The 15,631-nt window shown below is 69.9% G+C and overlaps 8 non-coding genes across 8 annotated transcripts; all 8 read right to left on the bottom strand.

Annotated features, from left to right (window-relative positions):
• Positions 1-1,199: 1,199 nt before the first annotated feature.
• Positions 1,200-1,318, bottom strand: LOC132650327 (5S ribosomal RNA). Its single transcript, XR_009588690.1, has one exon. It is a non-coding gene; the product is annotated as a 5S ribosomal RNA (ribosomal RNA).
• Positions 1,319-3,076: 1,758 nt separating this feature from the next.
• On the bottom strand, positions 3,077-3,195 carry LOC132650328 (5S ribosomal RNA). The gene has a single exon (XR_009588691.1). It is a non-coding gene; the product is annotated as a 5S ribosomal RNA (ribosomal RNA).
• A 1,818-nt stretch (positions 3,196-5,013) lies between these two features.
• Positions 5,014-5,132, bottom strand: LOC132650329 (5S ribosomal RNA). Its single transcript, XR_009588692.1, has one exon. It is a non-coding gene; the product is annotated as a 5S ribosomal RNA (ribosomal RNA).
• Positions 5,133-6,944: 1,812 nt separating this feature from the next.
• LOC132650330 (5S ribosomal RNA) lies at positions 6,945-7,063 on the bottom strand. The gene has a single exon (XR_009588693.1). It is a non-coding gene; the product is annotated as a 5S ribosomal RNA (ribosomal RNA).
• Positions 7,064-8,818: 1,755 nt separating this feature from the next.
• LOC132650331 (5S ribosomal RNA) lies at positions 8,819-8,937 on the bottom strand. The gene has a single exon (XR_009588694.1). It is a non-coding gene; the product is annotated as a 5S ribosomal RNA (ribosomal RNA).
• A 1,801-nt stretch (positions 8,938-10,738) lies between these two features.
• LOC132650332 (5S ribosomal RNA) lies at positions 10,739-10,857 on the bottom strand. The gene has a single exon (XR_009588695.1). It is a non-coding gene; the product is annotated as a 5S ribosomal RNA (ribosomal RNA).
• A 1,755-nt stretch (positions 10,858-12,612) lies between these two features.
• LOC132650333 (5S ribosomal RNA) lies at positions 12,613-12,731 on the bottom strand. The gene has a single exon (XR_009588696.1). It is a non-coding gene; the product is annotated as a 5S ribosomal RNA (ribosomal RNA).
• Positions 12,732-14,525: 1,794 nt separating this feature from the next.
• LOC132650334 (5S ribosomal RNA) lies at positions 14,526-14,644 on the bottom strand. Its single transcript, XR_009588697.1, has one exon. It is a non-coding gene; the product is annotated as a 5S ribosomal RNA (ribosomal RNA).
• Positions 14,645-15,631: the final 987 nt, after the last annotated feature.

Here is a 15,631-nt window from a genome sequence, read left to right on the forward strand (position 1 = left end):
CCGCCCCGCCCCGCCCTTGCTGCCGCTTTCCCTGCCTTCAGCGAGTGGCTACCGCTCACTGGCCGGCGGGGGACGTGCCACGGTGGGCGAGGGCGAGGAGGCTGGCTGGCCTGGGTCATCCTCCCGGACGAACCCGGGTACACGCCGCCCTGCCCGTGCTCTCCCGGGGCCCTTGCCGGATTTGGGTGCCCGCCCGGCATCCCTCCCTCACCCCGGGGGAACTGTCTCCAACTCCTCCTCCTCCTCCTCCTCCTCCTCCTAATCGTCCCCTCAGGACGTGTCCAGCCCGACGTCCCAAGGCTCGAGTCCAGTTGCAGGGGACACTGGCTGTGCTTGGCGGCCCCGCTCAGGCTCCTTCTCTCTTGGGAACTTGAGGGCCCGCTCTTCCGGCTCTGTGGTCCCTCCCCTCCCAGCCCACTGCCACAAGCGTGCTGCCAGCCAGCCGCCAGCCAGCCAGCCAGCCATCATCCATCCACCCATCATCAGTCCATCCTTCCATCCATCAACCCATCCACAAATCATCTATCCATCCATCCATCCACCCATCCATCCATTCTTCCATCATCCATCCATCCATCCATCCATCCATCCATCCATCCACCATCCACTCATCCATCATTCATCTATCATCCATCCAGCCAGCCGTCCATCCAACTCCTCCCTCCTCTAGTTCAGACACTGCCTCCTCCGTGAACCGCTGAGGTCCCCACCCACCCAGCCACCCACCCACCCACCCACCCACACCCACACCCACACACACCAAAACCCACACCCACCGACCCACCAGGCAGGAGGAGGAGGACGAGGAGGAGGAGACTCTGGTTGGGCAGCGTGGACACAGCCGCCCGGACTGACGGACTCTGCAGAGCTCCGCCACCAGCCCAGGATGTGGGGTTCGAAGGCTCCACGCGAGTCAAGACGGCCTCCCCCGCGGCCCCTCCACTGAGGTCCTGGGATCCCCGCCCTGGGGCCACCCCCTATCCCCGGTGCGGGGTCCAGCCCGAGGGCTGGCTGGCTGGCTCCGCCGGGCCAGCCCGCAGCCAGGGCGGACGGGGGCGCCCCTTGGCTTGGCGGGGGGTGGGGTGGGGTGGCGTGGGGGTGGCCCTGGGCGTGGCCCCGCCCGGCCCGGGCCACAGAGCTTTGCAGAAGCCGACGCAAAGCCCCTTTGGAAAACAGGCTCCTTCCTGCCAGAAAAAAAAAGCCTACAGCACCCGGTATTCCCAGGCGGTCTCCCATCCAAGTACTAACCAGGCCCGACCCTGCTTAGCTTCCGAGATCAGACGAGATCGGGCGCGTTCAGGGTGGTATGGCCGTAGACGCACGAGCCTGTCTCCGCGCCGCCCAAGAGCCTGCTCCGCGCCTGCGGCCGCGCTCCCCGGCCCGCCCCCGACGACAGCCGAGCCCAGCCGAGCCCAGCCCACCCCCCGGCCGCCCCTGGGCCCTCCCCGAGCCCCTCCCCGCTCCCGCAGCACGGACCAGGGCCCACGGGCCGGGCGGCCGGAGGGCGCGCGACCTAGAACCTGCTCGGCTCTGCTCAGGGGCCAGCCTTGCCCCCGCCACACCCCACTCCCCCAACCCCGCACCCCCCGGCCGGGGCCTCCAGGGCTCCTTGGCTCTCGCCGACGCCTCGCCTCGGGGCCGCCCGCCGCGCCGTCCAGGGCAGGGCTTGGCACTGGACCCCGACTCGCCCCACCTGGGTCGGGGGCCAGGCAGGCCCCTCCCTGCCTCGGAGCCCGAGAGAGCCCTCCTCGGTCTGAGCCGTGGGCCTCTCTCTGGATCCCCGCTGGACAAGGCGTGGGGGGGTCGCCTTGGGCATCTGCCCATCGGGGCGCTGGGGTCACTCGTGGGTTACAGGCCCCGCCCCGCCCCGCCCCGCCCCGCCCTTGCTGCCGCTTTCCCTGCCTTCAGCGAGTGGCTACCGCTCACTGGCCGGCGGGGGACGTGCCACGGTGGGCGAGGGCGAGGAGGCTGGCTGGCCTGGGTCATCCTCCCGGACGAACCCGGGTACACGCCGCCCTGCCCGTGCTCTCCCGGGGCCCTTGCCGGATTTGGGTGCCCGCCCGGCATCCCTCCCTCACCCCGGGGGAACTGTCTCCAACTCCTCCTCCTCCTCCTCCTCCTCCTCCTAATCGTCCCCTCAGGACGTGTCCAGCCCGACGTCCCAAGGCTCGAGTCCAGTTGCAGGGGACACTGGCTGTGCTTGGCGGCCCCGCTCAGGCTCCTTCTCTCTTGGGAACTTGAGGGCCCGCTCTTCCGGCTCTGTGGTCCCTCCCCTCCCAGCCCACTGCCACAAGCGTGCTGCCAGCCAGCCGCCAGCCAGCCAGCCAGCCATCATCCATCCACCCATCCAGCCATTCTTCCATCATCAGTCCATCCTTCCATCCATCAACCCATCCACAAATCATCTATCCATCCATCCATCCACCCATCCATCCATTCTTCCATCATCCATCCATCCATCCATCCATCCATCCACCATCCACTCATCCATCATTCATCTATCATCCATCCAGCCAGCCGTCCATCCAACTCCTCCCTCCTCTAGTTCAGACACTGCCTCCTCCGTGAACCGCTGAGGTCCCCACCCACCCAGCCACCCACCCACCCACCCACCCACACCCACACCCACACCCACCAAAACCCACACCCACCGACCCACCAGGCAGGAGGAGGAGGACGAGGAGGAGGAGACTCTGGTTGGGCAGCGTGGACACAGCCGCCCGGACTGACGGACTCTGCAGAGCTCCGCCACCAGCCCAGGATGTGGGGTTCGAAGGCTCCACGCGAGTCAAGACGGCCTCCCCCCGCGGCCCCTCCACTGAGGTCCTGGGATCCCCGCCCTGGGGCCACCCCCTATCCCCGGTGCGGGGTCCAGCCCGAGGGCTGGCTGGCTGGCTCCGCCGGGCCAGCCCGCAGCCAGGGCGGACGGGGGGCGCCCCTTGGCTTGGCGGGGGGTGGGGTGGGGTGGCGTGGGGGTGGCCCTGGGCGTGGCCCCGCCCGGCCCGGGCCACAGAGCTTTGCAGAAGCCGACGCAAAGCCCCTTTGGAAAACAGGCTCCTTCCTGCCAGAAAAAAAAAGCCTACAGCACCCGGTATTCCCAGGCGGTCTCCCATCCAAGTACTAACCAGGCCCGACCCTGCTTAGCTTCCGAGATCAGACGAGATCGGGCGCGTTCAGGGTGGTATGGCCGTAGACGCACGAGCCCGTCTCCGCGCCGCCCAAGAGCCTGCTCCGCGCCTGCGGCCGCGCTCCCCGGCCCGCCCCCGACGACAGCCGAGCCCAGCCGAGCCCAGCCCACCCCCCCGGCCGCCCCTGGGCCCTCCCCGAGCCCCTCCCCGCTCCCGCAGCACGGACCAGGGCCCACGGGCCGGGCGGCCGGAGGGCGCGCGACCTAGAACCTGCTCGGCTCTGCTCAGGGGCCAGCCTTGCCCCCGCCACACCCCACTCCCCCACCCCGCACCCCCCCGGCCGGGGCCTCCAGGGCTCCTTGGCTCTCGCCGACGCCTCGCCTCGGGGCCGCCCGCCGCGCCGTCCAGGGCAGGGCTTGGCTCTGGACCCCGACTCGCCCCACCTGGGTCTGGGGCCAGGCAGGCCCCTCCCTGCCTCGGAGCCTGAGAGAGCCCTCCTCGGTCTGAGCCGTGGGCCTCTCTCTGGATCCCCGCTGGACAAGGCGTGGGGGGGTCGCCTTGGGCATCTGCCCATCGGGGCGCTGGGGTCACTCGTGGGTTACAGGCCCCGCCCCGCCCCGCCCCGCCCCGCCCTTGCTGCCGCTTTCACCTGCCTTCAGCGAGTGGCTACCGCTCACTGGCCGGCGGGGGACGTGCCACGGTGGGCGAGGGCGAGGAGGCTGGCTGGCCTGGGTCATCCTCCCGGGGGTCATCCTCCCGGACGAACCCGGGTACACGCCGCCCTGCCCGTGCTCTCCCGGGGCCCTTGCCGGATTTGGGTGCCCGCCCGGCATCCCTCCCTCACCCCGGGGGAACTGTCTCCAACTCCTCCTCCTCCTCCTCCTCCTCCTCCTCCTCCTCCTCCTCCTCCTCCTCCTCCTCCTCCTAATCGTCCCCTCAGGACGTGTCCAGCCCGACGTCCCAAGGCTCGAGTCCAGTTGCAGGGGACACTGGCTGTGCTTGGCGGCCCCGCTCAGGCTCCTTCTCTCTTGGGAACTTGAGGGCCCGCTCTTCCGGCTCTGTGGTCCCTCCCCTCCCAGCCCACTGCCACAAGCGTGCTGCCAGCCAGCCGCCAGCCAGCCAGCCAGCCATCATCCATCCACCCATCCAGCCATTCTTCCATCATCAGTCCATCCTTCCATCCATCAACCCATCCACAAATCATCTATCCATCCATCCATCCATCCATCCACCCATCCATCCATCCATTCTTCCATCATCCATCCATCCATCCATCCATCCATCCACCATCCACTCATCCATCATTCATCTATCATCCATCCAGCCAGCCGTCCATCCAACTCCTCCCTCCTCTAGTTCAGACACTGCCTCCTCCGTGAACCGCTGAGGTCCCCACCCACCCAGCCACCCACCCACCCACCCACCCACACCCACACCCACACCCACCAAAACCCACACCCACCGACCCACCAGGCAGGAGGAGGAGGACGAGGAGGAGGAGACTCTGGTTGGGCAGCGTGGACACAGCCGCCCGGACTGACGGACTCTGCAGAGCTCCGCCACCAGCCCAGGATGTGGGGTTCGAAGGCTCCACGCGAGTCAAGACGGCCTCCCCCGCGGCCCCTCCACTGAGGTCCTGGGATCCCCGCCCTGGGGCCACCCCCTATCCCCGGTGCGGGGTCCAGCCCGAGGGCTGGCTGGCTGGCTCCGCCGGGCCAGCCCGCAGCCAGGGCGGACGGGGGCGCCCCTTGGCTTGGCGGGGGGTGGGGTGGGGTGGCGTGGGGGTGGCCCTGGGCGTGGCCCCGCCCGGCCCGGGCCACAGAGCTTTGCAGAAGCCGACGCAAAGCCCCTTTGGAAAACAGGCTCCTTCCTGCCAGAAAAAAAAAGCCTACAGCACCCGGTATTCCCAGGCGGTCTCCCATCCAAGTACTAACCAGGCCCGACCCTGCTTAGCTTCCGAGATCAGACGAGATCGGGCGCGTTCAGGGTGGTATGGCCGTAGACGCACGAGCCCGTCTCCGCGCCGCCCAAGAGCCTGCTCCGCGCCTGCGGCCGCGCTCCCCGGCCCGCCCCCGACGACAGCCGAGCCCAGCCGAGCCCAGCCCACCCCCCGGCCGCCCCTGGGCCCTCCCCGAGCCCCTCCCCCGCTCCCGCAGCACGGACCAGGGCCCACGGGCCGGGCGGCCGGAGGGCGCGCGACCTAGAACCTGCTCGGCTCTGCTCAGGGGCCAGCCTTGCCCCCGCCACACCCCCACTCCCCCACCCCGCACCCCCCGGCCGGGGCCTCCAGGGCTCCTTGGCTCTCGCCGACGCCTCGCCTCGGGGCCGCCCGCCGCGCCGTCCAGGGCAGGGCTTGGCACTGGACCCCGACTCGCCCCACCTGGGTCGGGGGCCAGGCAGGCCCCTCCCTGCCTCGGAGCCCGAGAGAGCCCTCCTCGGTCTGAGCCGTGGGCCTCTCTCTGGATCCCCGCTGGACAAGGCGTGGGGGGGGTCGCCTTGGGGCATCTGCCCATCGGGGCGCTGGGGTCACTCGTGGGTTACAGGCCCCGCCCCGCCCCGCCCCGCCCCGCCCTTGCTGCCGCTTTCCCTGCCTTCAGCGAGTGGCTACCGCTCACTGGCCGGCGGGGGACGTGCCACGGTGGGCGAGGGCGAGGAGGCTGGCTGGCCTGGGTCATCCTCCCGGACGAACCCGGGTACACGCCGCCCTGCCCGTGCTCTCCCCGGGGCCCTTGCCGGATTTGGGTGCCCGCCCGGCATCCCTCCCTCACCCCGGGGGAACTGTCTCCAACTCCTCCTCCTCCTCCTCCTCCTCCTCCTCCTCCTCCTCCTCCTCCTCCTCCTCCTCCTCCTCCTCCTAATCGTCCCCTCAGGACGTGTCCAGCCCGACGTCCCAAGGCTCGAGTCCAGTTGCAGGGGGACACTGGCTGTGCTTGGCGGCCCCGCTCAGGCTCCTTCTCTCTTGGGAACTTGAGGGCCCGCTCTTCCGGCTCTGTGGTCCCTCCCCTCCCAGCCCACTGCCACAAGCGTGCTGCCAGCCAGCCGCCAGCCAGCCAGCCAGCCATCATCCATCCACCCATCCAGCCATTCTTCCATCATCAGTCCATCCTTCCATCCATCAACCCATCCACAAATCATCTATCCATCCATCCATCCACCCATCCATCCATTCTTCCATCATCCATCCATCCATCCATCCATCCATCCATCCATCCATCCACCATCCACTCATCCATTATTCATCTATCATCCATCCAGCCAGCCGTCCATCCAACTCCTCCCTCCTCTAGTTCAGACACTGCCTCCTCCGTGAACCGCTGAGGTCCCCACCCACCCAGCCACCCACCCACCCACCCACCCACACCCACACCCACACCCACCAAAACCCACACCCACCGACCCACCAGGCAGGAGGAGGAGGACGAGGAGGAGGAGACTCTGGTTGGGCAGCGTGGACACAGCCGCCCGGACTGACGGACTCTGCAGAGCTCCGCCACCAGCCCAGGATGTGGGGTTCGAAGGCTCCACGCGAGTCAAGACGGCCTCCCCCGCGGCCCCTCCACTGAGGTCCTGGGATCCCCGCCCTGGGGCCACCCCCTATCCCCGGTGCGGGGTCCAGCCCGAGGGCTGGCTGGCTGGCTCCGCCGGGCCAGCCCGCAGCCAGGGCGGACGGGGGCGCCCCTTGGCTTGGCGGGGGGTGGGGTGGGGTGGCGTGGGGGTGGCCCTGGGCGTGGCCCCGCCCGGCCCGGGCCACAGAGCTTTGCAGAAGCCGACGCAAAGCCCCTTTGGAAAACAGGCTCCTTCCTGCCAGAAAAAAAAAGCCTACAGCACCCGGTATTCCCAGGCGGTCTCCCATCCAAGTACTAACCAGGCCCGACCCTGCTTAGCTTCCGAGATCAGACGAGATCGGGCGCGTTCAGGGTGGTATGGCCGTAGACGCACGAGCCCGTCTCCGCGCCGCCCAAGAGCCTGCTCCGCGCCTGCGGCCGCGCTCCCCGGCCCGCCCCCGACGACAGCCGAGCCCAGCCGAGCCCAGCCCACCCCCCGGCCGCCCCTGGGCCCTCCCCGAGCCCCTCCCCGCTCCCGCAGCACGGACCAGGGCCCACGGGCCGGGCGGCCGGAGGGCGCGCGACCTAGAACCTGCTCGGCTCTGCTCAGGGGCCAGCCTTGCCCCCGCCACACCCCACTCCCCCACCCCGCACCCCCCGGCCGGGGCCTCCAGGGCTCCTTGGCTCTCGCCGACGCCTCGCCTCGGGGCCGCCCGCCGCGCCGTCCAGGGCAGGGCTTGGCACTGGACCCCGACTCGCCCCACCTGGGTCGGGGGCCAGGCAGGCCCCTCCCTGCCTCGGAGCCCGAGAGAGCCCTCCTCGGTCTGAGCCGTGGGCCTCTCTCTGGATCCCCGCTGGACAAGGCGTGGGGGGGTCGCCTTGGGCATCTGCCCATCGGGGCGCTGGGGTCACTCGTGGGTTACAGGCCCCGCCCCGCCCCGCCCCGCCCCGCCCTTGCTGCCGCTTTCCCTGCCTTCAGCGAGTGGCTACCGCTCACTGGCCGGCGGGGGACGTGCCACGGTGGGCGAGGGCGAGGAGGCTGGCTGGCCTGGGTCATCCTCCCGGACGAACCCGGGTACACGCCGCCCTGCCCGTGCTCTCCCGGGGCCCTTGCCGGATTTGGGTGCCCGCCCGGCATCCCTCCCTCACCCCGGGGGAACTGTCTCCAACTCCTCCTCCTCCTCCTCCTCCTCCTCCTAATCGTCCCCTCAGGACGTGTCCAGCCCGACGTCCCAAGGCTCGAGTCCAGTTGCAGGGGACACTGGCTGTGCTTGGCGGCCCCGCTCAGGCTCCTTCTCTCTTGGGAACTTGAGGGCCCGCTCTTCCGGCTCTGTGGTCCCTCCCCTCCCAGCCCACTGCCACAAGCGTGCTGCCAGCCAGCCGCCAGCCAGCCAGCCAGCCATCATCCATCCACCCATCCAGCCATTCTTCCATCATCAGTCCATCCTTCCATCCATCAACCCATCCACAAATCATCTATCCATCCATCCATCCACCCATCCATCCATTCTTCCATCATCCATCCATCCATCCATCCATCCATCCACCATCCACTCATCCATCATTCATCTATCATCCATCCAGCCAGCCGTCCATCCAACTCCTCCCTCCTCTAGTTCAGACACTGCCTCCTCCGTGAACCGCTGAGGTCCCCACCCACCCAGCCACCCACCCACCCACCCACCCACACCCACACCCACACCCACCAAAACCCACACCCACCGACCCACCAGGCAGGAGGAGGAGGACGAGGAGGAGGAGACTCTGGTTGGGCAGCGTGGACACAGCCGCCCGGACTGACGGACTCTGCAGAGCTCCGCCACCAGCCCAGGATGTGGGGTTCGAAGGCTCCACGCGAGTCAAGACGGCCTCCCCCGCGGCCCCTCCACTGAGGTCCTGGGATCCCCGCCCTGGGGCCACCCCCTATCCCCGGTGCGGGGTCCAGCCCGAGGGCTGGCTGGCTGGCTCCGCCGGGCCAGCCCGCAGCCAGGGCGGACGGGGGCGCCCCTTGGCTTGGCGGGGGGTGGGGTGGGGTGGCGTGGGGGTGGCCCTGGGCGTGGCCCCGCCCGGCCCGGGCCACAGAGCTTTGCAGAAGCCGACGCAAAGCCCCTTTGGAAAACAGGCTCCTTCCTGCCAGAAAAAAAAAGCCTACAGCACCCGGTATTCCCAGGCGGTCTCCCATCCAAGTACTAACCAGGCCCGACCCTGCTTAGCTTCCGAGATCAGACGAGATCGGGCGCGTTCAGGGTGGTATGGCCGTAGACGCACGAGCCCGTCTCCGCGCCGCCCAAGAGCCTGCTCCGCGCCTGCGGCCGCGCTCCCCGGCCCGCCCCCGACGACAGCCGAGCCCAGCCGAGCCCAGCCCACCCCCCGGCCGCCCCTGGGCCCTCCCCGAGCCCCTCCCCGCTCCCGCAGCACGGACCAGGGCCCACGGGCCGGGCGGCCGGAGGGCGCGCGACCTAGAACCTGCTCGGCTCTGCTCAGGGGCCAGCCTTGCCCCCGCCACACCCCACTCCCCCACCCCGCACCCCCCGGCCGGGGCCTCCAGGGCTCCTTGGCTCTCGCCGACGCCTCGCCTCGGGGCCGCCCGCCGCGCCGTCCAGGGCAGGGCTTGGCACTGGACCCCGACTCGCCCCACCTGGGTCGGGGGCCAGGCAGGCCCCTCCCTGCCTCGGAGCCCGAGAGAGCCCTCCTCGGTCTGAGCCGTGGGCCTCTCTCTGGATCCCCGCTGGACAAGGCGTGGGGGGGTCGCCTTGGGCATCTGCCCATCGGGGCGCTGGGGTCACTCGTGGGTTACAGGCCCCGCCCCGCCCCGCCCCGCCCCGCCCTTGCTGCCGCTTTCCCTGCCTTCAGCGAGTGGCTACCGCTCACTGGCCGGCGGGGGACGTGCCACGGTGGGCGAGGGCGAGGAGGCTGGCTGGCCTGGGTCATCCTCCCGGACGAACCCGGGTACACGCCGCCCTGCCCGTGCTCTCCCGGGGCCCTTGCCGGATTTGGGTGCCCGCCCGGCATCCCTCCCTCACCCCGGGGGAACTGTCTCCAACTCCTCCTCCTCCTCCTCCTCCTCCTCCTCCTCCTCCTCCTCCTCCTCCTCCTCCTCCTAATCGTCCCCTCAGGACGTGTCCAGCCCGACGTCCCAAGGCTCGAGTCCAGTTGCAGGGGACACTGGCTGTGCTTGGCGGCCCCGCTCAGGCTCCTTCTCTCTTGGGAACTTGAGGGCCCGCTCTTCCGGCTCTGTGGTCCCTCCCCTCCCAGCCCACTGCCACAAGCGTGCTGCCAGCCAGCCGCCAGCCAGCCAGCCAGCCATCATCCATCCACCCATCCAGCCATTCTTCCATCATCAGTCCATCCTTCCATCCATCAACCCATCCACAAATCATCTATCCATCCATCCATCCACCCATCCATCCATTCTTCCATCATCCATCCATCCATCCATCCATCCATCCATCCATCCATCCATCCACCATCCACTCATCCATTATTCATCTATCATCCATCCAGCCAGCCGTCCATCCAACTCCTCCCTCCTCTAGTTCAGACACTGCCTCCTCCGTGAACCGCTGAGGTCCCCACCCACCCAGCCACCCACCCACCCACCCACCCACACCCACACCCACACCCACCAAAACCCACACCCACCGACCCACCAGGCAGGAGGAGGAGGACGAGGAGGAGGAGACTCTGGTTGGGCAGCGTGGACACAGCCGCCCGGACTGACGGACTCTGCAGAGCTCCGCCACCAGCCCAGGATGTGGGGTTCGAAGGCTCCACGCGAGTCAAGACGGCCTCCCCCGCGGCCCCTCCACTGAGGTCCTGGGATCCCCGCCCTGGGGCCACCCCCTATCCCCGGTGCGGGGTCCAGCCCGAGGGCTGGCTGGCTGGCTCCGCCGGGCCAGCCCGCAGCCAGGGCGGACGGGGGCGCCCCTTGGCTTGGCGGGGGGTGGGGTGGGGTGGCGTGGGGGTGGCCCTGGGCGTGGCCCCGCCCGGCCCGGGCCACAGAGCTTTGCAGAAGCCGACGCAAAGCCCCTTTGGAAAACAGGCTCCTTCCTGCCAGAAAAAAAAAGCCTACAGCACCCGGTATTCCCAGGCGGTCTCCCATCCAAGTACTAACCAGGCCCGACCCTGCTTAGCTTCCGAGATCAGACGAGATCGGGCGCGTTCAGGGTGGTATGGCCGTAGACGCACGAGCCCGTCTCCGCGCCGCCCAAGAGCCTGCTCCGCGCCTGCGGCCGCGCTCCCCGGCCCGCCCCCGACGACAGCCGAGCCCAGCCGAGCCCAGCCCACCCCCCGGCCGCCCCTGGGCCCTCCCCGAGCCCCTCCCCGCTCCCGCAGCACGGACCAGGGCCCACGGGCCGGGCGGCCGGAGGGCGCGCGACCTAGAACCTGCTCGGCTCTGCTCAGGGGCCAGCCTTGCCCCCGCCACACCCCACTCCCCCACCCCGCACCCCCCGGCCGGGGCCTCCAGGGCTCCTTGGCTCTCGCCGACGCCTCGCCTCGGGGCCGCCCGCCGCGCCGTCCAGGGCAGGGCTTGGCACTGGACCCCGACTCGCCCCACCTGGGTCGGGGGCCAGGCAGGCCCCTCCCTGCCTCGGAGCCCGAGAGAGCCCTCCTCGGTCTGAGCCGTGGGCCTCTCTCTGGATCCCCGCTGGACAAGGCGTGGGGGGGTCGCCTTGGGCATCTGCCCATCGGGGCGCTGGGGTCACTCGTGGGTTACAGGCCCCGCCCCGCCCCGCCCCGCCCCGCCCTTGCTGCCGCTTTCCCTGCCTTCAGCGAGTGGCTACCGCTCACTGGCCGGCGGGGGACGTGCCACGGTGGGCGAGGGCGAGGAGGCTGGCTGGCCTGGGTCATCCTCCCGGACGAACCCGGGTACACGCCGCCCTGCCCGTGCTCTCCCGGGGCCCTTGCCGGATTTGGGTGCCCGCCCGGCATCCCTCCCTCACCCCGGGGGAACTGTCTCCAACTCCTCCTCCTCCTCCTCCTCCTCCTCCTAATCGTCCCCTCAGGACGTGTCCAGCCCGACGTCCCAAGGCTCGAGTCCAGTTGCAGGGGACACTGGCTGTGCTTGGCGGCCCCGCTCAGGCTCCTTCTCTCTTGGGAACTTGAGGGCCCGCTCTTCCGGCTCTGTGGTCCCTCCCCTCCCAGCCCACTGCCACAAGCGTGCTGCCAGCCAGCCGCCAGCCAGCCAGCCAGCCATCATCCATCCACCCATCCAGCCATTCTTCCATCATCAGTCCATCCTTCCATCCATCAACCCATCCACAAATCATCTATCCATCCATCCATCCATCCATCCACCCATCCATCCATCCATTCTTCCATCATCCATCCATCCATCCACCATCCACTCATCCATCATTCATCTATCATCCATCCAGCCAGCCGTCCATCCAACTCCTCCCTCCTCTAGTTCAGACACTGCCTCCTCCGTGAACCGCTGAGGTCCCCACCCACCCAGCCACCCACCCACCCACCCACCCACACCCACACCCACACCCACCAAAACCCACACCCACCGACCCACCAGGCAGGAGGAGGAGGACGAGGAGGAGGAGACTCTGGTTGGGCAGCGTGGACACAGCCGCCCGGACTGACGGACTCTGCAGAGCTCCGCCACCAGCCCAGGATGTGGGGTTCGAAGGCTCCACGCGAGTCAAGACGGCCTCCCCCGCGGCCCCTCCACTGAGGTCCTGGGATCCCCGCCCTGGGGCCACCCCCTATCCCCGGTGCGGGGTCCAGCCCGAGGGCTGGCTGGCTGGCTCCGCCGGGCCAGCCCGCAGCCAGGGCGGACGGGGGCGCCCCTTGGCTTGGCGGGGGGTGGGGTGGGGTGGCGTGGGGGTGGCCCTGGGCGTGGCCCCGCCCGGCCCGGGCCACAGAGCTTTGCAGAAGCCGACGCAAAGCCCCTTTGGAAAACAGGCTCCTTCCTGCCAGAAAAAAAAAGCCTACAGCACCCGGTATTCCCAGGCGGTCTCCCATCCAAGTACTAACCAGGCCCGACCCTGCTTAGCTTCCGAGATCAGACGAGATCGGGCGCGTTCAGGGTGGTATGGCCGTAGACGCACGAGCCCGTCTCCGCGCCGCCCAAGAGCCTGCTCCGCGCCTGCGGCCGCGCTCCCCGGCCCGCCCCCGACGACAGCCGAGCCCAGCCGAGCCCAGCCCACCCCCCGGCCGCCCCTGGGCCCTCCCCGAGCCCCTCCCCGCTCCCGCAGCACGGACCAGGGCCCACGGGCCGGGCGGCCGGAGGGCGCGCGACCTAGAACCTGCTCGGCTCTGCTCAGGGGCCAGCCTTGCCCCCGCCACACCCCACTCCCCCACCCCGCACCCCCCCGGCCGGGGCCTCCAGGGCTCCTTGGCTCTCGCCGACGCCTCGCCTCGGGGCCGCCCGCCGCGCCGTCCAGGGCAGGGCTTGGCACTGGACCCCGACTCGCCCCACCTGGGTCGGGGGCCAGGCAGGCCCCTCCCTGCCTCGGAGCCCGAGAGAGCCCTCCTCGGTCTGAGCCGTGGGCCTCTCTCTGGATCCCCGCTGGACAAGGCGTGGGGGGGTCGCCTTGGGCATCTGCCCATCGGGGCGCTGGGGTCACTCGTGGGTTACAGGCCCCGCCCCGCCCCGCCCCGCCCCGCCCTTGCTGCCGCTTTCCCTGCCTTCAGCGAGTGGCTACCGCTCACTGGCCGGCGGGGGACGTGCCACGGTGGGCGAGGGCGAGGAGGCTGGCTGGCCTGGGTCATCCTCCCGGACGAACCCGGGTACACGCCGCCCTGCCCGTGCTCTCCCGGGGCCCTTGCCGGATTTGGGTGCCCGCCCGGCATCCCTCCCTCACCCCGGGGGAACTGTCTCCAACTCCTCCTCCTCCTCCTCCTCCTCCTCCTCCTCCTCCTCCTCCTCCTCCTCCTCCTCCTAATCGTCCCCTCAGGACGTGTCCAGCCCGACGTCCCAAGGCTCGAGTCCAGTTGCAGGGGACACTGGCTGTGCTTGGCGGCCCCGCTCAGGCTCCTTCTCTCTTGGGAACTTGAGGGCCCGCTCTTCCGGCTCTGTGGTCCCTCCCCTCCCAGCCCACTGCCACAAGCGTGCTGCCAGCCAGCCGCCAGCCAGCCAGCCAGCCATCATCCATCCACCCATCCAGCCATTCTTCCATCATCAGTCCATCCTTCCATCCATCAACCCATCCACAAATCATCTATCCATCCATCCATCCACCCATCCATCCATTCTTCCATCATCCATCCATCCATCCATCCATCCATCCATCCATCCACCATCCACTCATCCATCATTCATCTATCATCCATCCAGCCAGCCGTCCATCCAACTCCTCCCTCCTCTAGTTCAGACACTGCCTCCTCCGTGAACCGCTGAGGTCCCCACCCACCCAGCCACCCACCCACCCACCCACCCACACCCACACCCACACACACCAAAACCCACACCCACCGACCCACCAGGCAGGAGGAGGAGGACGAGGAGGAGGAGACTCTGGTTGGGCAGCGTGGACACAGCCGCCCGGACTGACGGACTCTGCAGAGCTCCGCCACCAGCCCAGGATGTGGGGTTCGAAGGCTCCACGCGAGTCAAGACGGCCTCCCCCGCGGCCCCTCCACTGAGGTCCTGGGATCCCCGCCCTGGGGCCACCCCCTATCCCCGGTGCGGGGTCCAGCCCGAGGGCTGGCTGGCTGGCTCCGCCGGGCCAGCCCGCAGCCAGGGCGGACGGGGGCGCCCCTTGGCTTGGCGGGGGGTGGGGTGGGGTGGCGTGGGGGTGGCCCTGGGCGTGGCCCCGCCCGGCCCGGGCCACAGAGCTTTGCAGAAGCCGACGCAAAGCCCCTTTGGAAAACAGGCTCCTTCCTGCCAGAAAAAAAAAGCCTACAGCACCCGGTATTCCCAGGCGGTCTCCCATCCAAGTACTAACCAGGCCCGACCCTGCTTAGCTTCCGAGATCAGACGAGATCGGGCGCGTTCAGGGTGGTATGGCCGTAGACGCACGAGCCCGTCTCCGCGCCGCCCAAGAGCCTGCTCCGCGCCTGCGGCCGCGCTCCCCGGCCCGCCCCCGACGACAGCCGAGCCCAGCCGAGCCCAGCCCACCCCCCGGCCGCCCCTGGGCCCTCCCCGAGCCCCTCCCCGCTCCCGCAGCACGGACCAGGGCCCACGGGCCGGGCGGCCGGAGGGCGCGCGACCTAGAACCTGCTCGGCTCTGCTCAGGGGCCAGCCTTGCCCCCGCCACACCCCACTCCCCCACCCCGCACCCCCCCGGCCGGGGCCTCCAGGGCTCCTTGGCTCTCGCCGACGCCTCGCCTCGGGGCCGCCCGCCGCGCCGTCCAGGGCAGGGCTTGGCACTGGACCCCGACTCGCCCCACCTGGGTCGGGGGCCAGGCAGGCCCCTCCCTGCCTCGGAGCCCGAGAGAGCCCTCCTCGGTCTGAGCCGTGGGCCTCTCTCTGGATCCCCGCTGGACAAGGCGTGGGGGGGGTCGCCTTGGGCATCTGCCCATCGGGGCGCTGGGGTCACTCGTGGGTTACAGGCCCCGCCCCGCCCCGCCCCGCCCCGCCCTTGCTGCCGCTTTCCCTGCCTTCAGCGAGTGGCTACCGCTCACTGGCCGGCGGGGGACGTGCCACGGTGGGCGAGGGCGAGGAGGCTGGCTGGCCTGGGTCATCCTCCCGGACGAACCCGGGTACACGCCGCCCTGCCCGTGCTCTCCCGGGGCCCTTGCCGGATTTGGGTGCCCGCCCGGCATCCCTCCCTCACCCCGGGGGAACTGTCTCCAACTCCTCCTCCTCCTCCTCCTCCTCCTCCTCCTCCTCCTCCTCCTCCTCCTCCTCCTCCTCCTAATCGTCCCCTCAGGACGTGTCCAGCCCGACGTCCCAAGGCTCGAGTCCAGTTGCAGGGGACACTGGCTGTGCTTGGCGGCCCCGCTCAGGCTCCTTCTCTCTTGGGAACTTGAGGGCCCGCTCTTCCGGCTCTGTGGTCCCTC

The sequence above is a fragment of the Meriones unguiculatus genome (assembly GCF_030254825.1).
Source record: "Meriones unguiculatus strain TT.TT164.6M chromosome 10 unlocalized genomic scaffold, Bangor_MerUng_6.1 Chr10_unordered_Scaffold_142, whole genome shotgun sequence".
NCBI classification, from domain to species: Eukaryota; Metazoa; Chordata; class Mammalia; order Rodentia; family Muridae; genus Meriones; species Meriones unguiculatus.